Source organism: Eumetopias jubatus, unplaced genomic scaffold (genome assembly GCF_037043125.1).
Source record: "Eumetopias jubatus isolate StellerSeaLion01/CBP00866 unplaced genomic scaffold, mEumJub1_p1.0 scaffold_11, whole genome shotgun sequence".
In the NCBI taxonomy this organism is placed as follows: domain Eukaryota; kingdom Metazoa; phylum Chordata; class Mammalia; order Carnivora; family Otariidae; genus Eumetopias; species Eumetopias jubatus.
Window position 1 is genome coordinate 35,372,568 of NW_028274817.1, and position 3,891 is coordinate 35,376,458.

Sequence of the window (3,891 nt, forward strand, 5' to 3'; positions counted from 1 at the left end):
TGAGGCCAGCATTACTCTGATACCAAAACTAAAAACATTACAAACAAAAAAAACTACTGATCAAGGGGCACCTGGGTGGCTCAGTCGGTTAAGCAGCTGACTCTTGATTTTGGCTCAGGTCATGATCTCAGAGTCGTGAGATCAAGCCCTGAGTTGGACTCCCAGCACCTGCTTAAGATGATCTCTCTCCCTCTCACTTTGCTCCTCCCCTGCACTCGCTTGCTCACTCTCCTTAAAAAAAGAAAACCAAAAAACTACTGATCAATATTCCTATGAACCTAGAGGCAAACATTTTTAACAAAACTTTAGCAAATTGAATCCATAAAAAGGGTAATACATCACAACAAAGTTAGGCTTATCCTGGGAATACTGAGTTGATTTAACATTCAAAAGCAATCAGTGCAACTCATCATACTAACAAATTAATACATACACAAACATATTATGATCTCAATAGATGCAGAAAAGTCATTTGACACAATTCAACATCCATTCCTCATCAAAACTCTCAGCAAAATAGGAATCAAAGGGAATTTTCTCCATCACATTAATAGCAACAATGAAAACATATAGGTAGCATCATATTTAATGGTAAAGACTAAATGATTTCCTCCTAAGACCAAGACTAAGACAAGAGCATTTACTCTCATCACTTATTTTCAACATTGTACTAGATGTTCTGGCCAGTGCAATCCGGCCAAATAAATAAATAAGCAAAAGACATCCATGTTGGAAAGGAAAAAGTAAAGCTGTATTTTGTTCATAGACAACATGAAAGTCTACATAGAAAATCTGATGGAAGGCATAAAAAAGCTACTAGAACTAATGCATGAGTTTATCGGGTTTCAGGTTATAAGATCAATATGCAAAAATCAATTTGCATTTTTATATATTAGCAGTGAATAATCGGGAATTGAAACTTAAAGAGCAATGCTATCTGTGATAGCACTCAAGGCTCAAAAACACTTAAGGATGGTTAGGGGTGAATACTTAGGGAGGGATAAAGCTGACAAAAGGTGTGTAAAACTGGAGACTATAAAACACTGCTGAGACAAATTAAAGATACCATTTTTTTAAGATTTTATTTATTTATTTGACAGAGAGAGACACAGCGAAAGAGGGAACACAAGCAGGGGGAGTGGGAGAGGGAGAAGCAGGCTTCCCGCCGAGCAGGGAGCCCGATGCGGGGCTCAATCCCAGCACCCCGGGATCATGACCCAAGCCGAAGGCAGACGCTCAACCGACTGAGCCACCCAGGCGCTCCAAAGATATCATTTAATTAGTAGACCCTGTGCATGGGTTGGAATATTCAATTTGTTAATAGGTCAGTTCTCCCCAAGTTGATCTATAGATCCAATGCAATTTCAATTAAAATCTCAATTTCTTTTCTGCAGAAATGGACAGGTTGATTCTAAAATGTACATTGAAATGCAGAGGACCTATAATAGCTAAAACCACTCTGAAAAAGAATGACAAAGTTGGGGGCTAACGCTCTCTGATTTCAAGTCTTATGAAACTACAGTAATCCAGAAATGTGGTCTTGGCATCAAGATAGACAAACAGATCTGTGGAACAGAACAGAGTCCTGAAACAAAACTATATATTTGGGGGCATCTGGGTGGCTCAGTCGGTTGAGCATCTGACTCTTGGTTTTGGCTCAGGTCATGATCTCATGGACTGTGAGATCGAGCCTGGCATCAGGCTTCTGGCTCTGCGGGGAGTCTGCTTGAAAGATTCTCTCTCTCTCTCTACCTCTGCCTCTCCCCCGTGTCGCTTGTTCTCTCTCTCTCAAATAAAACTTTTAAAAAAAGCCACATATACGGACAACTAATTTTAGACAAAGTACAAAGGCAATTCAATAAAAAAGATTGAAACAAGTGACTAGCCATATGCAAAAAACCCCTTCAATCTAAACCTCATACCATACACAAATTTAACCCAAAATGGATCATAGACCTAAACGTAAACCCTAAAACTACAAAGCTTTTAGAAGAAAATGTAGGAGAAAATCTCTGTGACCTTTAGTTAGAGAACAGTCTCTTAGATACAGCATCATAAGCTCAACTCATTAAAGAATGATCAAAGACTTCATGGAAAATAATTTTTGCTCTTCAAAAGATACTATTAGGAGACTGAAAAGCTACAAACTGGGAGAAAATATTTGCAAAGGCTTGTATCCAGGATATATAAAGAACACTCAAAGCTTAACAATAAACAAACAATCCAATAAAAATAAAAGCCAAAGATTTAAGCAGACATTTCACCAAAGAAGATACACAGATCACAAATAATCCCATGAAAAGATGGTCAACATCATTAGTCATTAAGGGTATTGCAAGTTGAAACCACAATGAAATACCACCTATGCACCTCTTAAAATGATATGTATTGACAAGGATATGAAGGAACTGGAATTCTCATAACCCTTCTGGTGGGAATGTAAAATGACACAACCATGAGTTGGGCAGTTTCTTAAAAAGTTAAATGCACAACTACCGTCTGATCCACCCACTCCATCTCTAGATATATACCCAAGAAAAAAGAAAGCATATGTCCATACAAAAATCTGTACATGAATGTTAAAGAAACTCTGTGTAGTAGGCAAAAAGTGGAAACAACTAGGATATCCATCAACAAGTGAGTGGATAAACAAGTGGTGTATGCCCATACCATGGAATACTACTCATTAATAAAAAGGAATGAACTGTTGATACAGTAATGTGGATGAACCTAAAAATACTTTTGTTGAGTAAAGGAAGCTGACCCCAAAAGAATATGTTCTCATGATTCCATTTACACAGACCTTAAGAAAATACAAACTACTCTACATTGACAGAAAGCAGATCAGTGGTTGCTTGAAGAGGGGGAGAGAAGAGTAAGAGAAAAGGATGACCAAGGGACAAGAGAAAACTTTGAGAGTTATGGATATGTTCACCATCCTGATTGTGGGGATGGTTTCAAATGTGTATACATATGTCAGCAAGTAATAAATTGTGTACTTTCAAGATACATGGTTCATTTTATGTTATTTTTCTTCAATTAAGCTGTTCTTTTAAAAAAGATTTACTTATTTACTTTTAGAGAGAAAGAAAGTGAGAGAAAGCATGGAGGGGATGGTCAGAGGGAGAGGGAGAGAGAGAGAACCTCAAGCAGACCCCCCACTGAGCACGGAGCTGGACACAGGGCTTAATCTCATGACCGAGATCATGACCTGAGCTGAAACCAAGAGTCAGACACCTAACCTACTGAGCCACCCAGGCGCCCCAATAAAGCTGTTCTTAAAAACCTCATTGAGCAAACAGAAAACAAGTGTGATTATCTTCATCCTTATTGGCATCTGCAATAATAATAATCTTACTTTAAAATGATCTATTGATCACAAGCCAAAATGATTTTTTCCCTTCCTTGGAATAGCTGAACATATAGAAGAATCAATAAATTAGGAACCTTTAAACATAGAACCATAAGTCTTAAACAATTTTTAGCTGGAATATTTCATGTGTTTAATGGTGATATTAATGCAGTTAAATCAAGCAAAACATTCCTAATCCTGAAAGCTTAAAATTAGGGTTTTTATCAGAACACACATATACAGTGTCAATGCAATCCTTACCCTACCCCCCATTTATGAAGTTATTTTGACATATACCAATCTGTTTTTCCACTCAGTCATTTTAAATAAGCCTTCTAGATGTGGAAGGGTTATAGCTTTTCCTCTGAGGTGAAGGGAAGCTATTCCATGGGTAGGTTTCTTACTAGCAAAGAAAAGAATTGTGACAACAAATGGATAATGTTTTATCCAATGAAGGAATATCAGATTAGTAGGGCTTAACATGGATGCTTGTCTTTGACTTTTTTCTTCCTGATTCTAACTTTGTCAATATCAGGTTT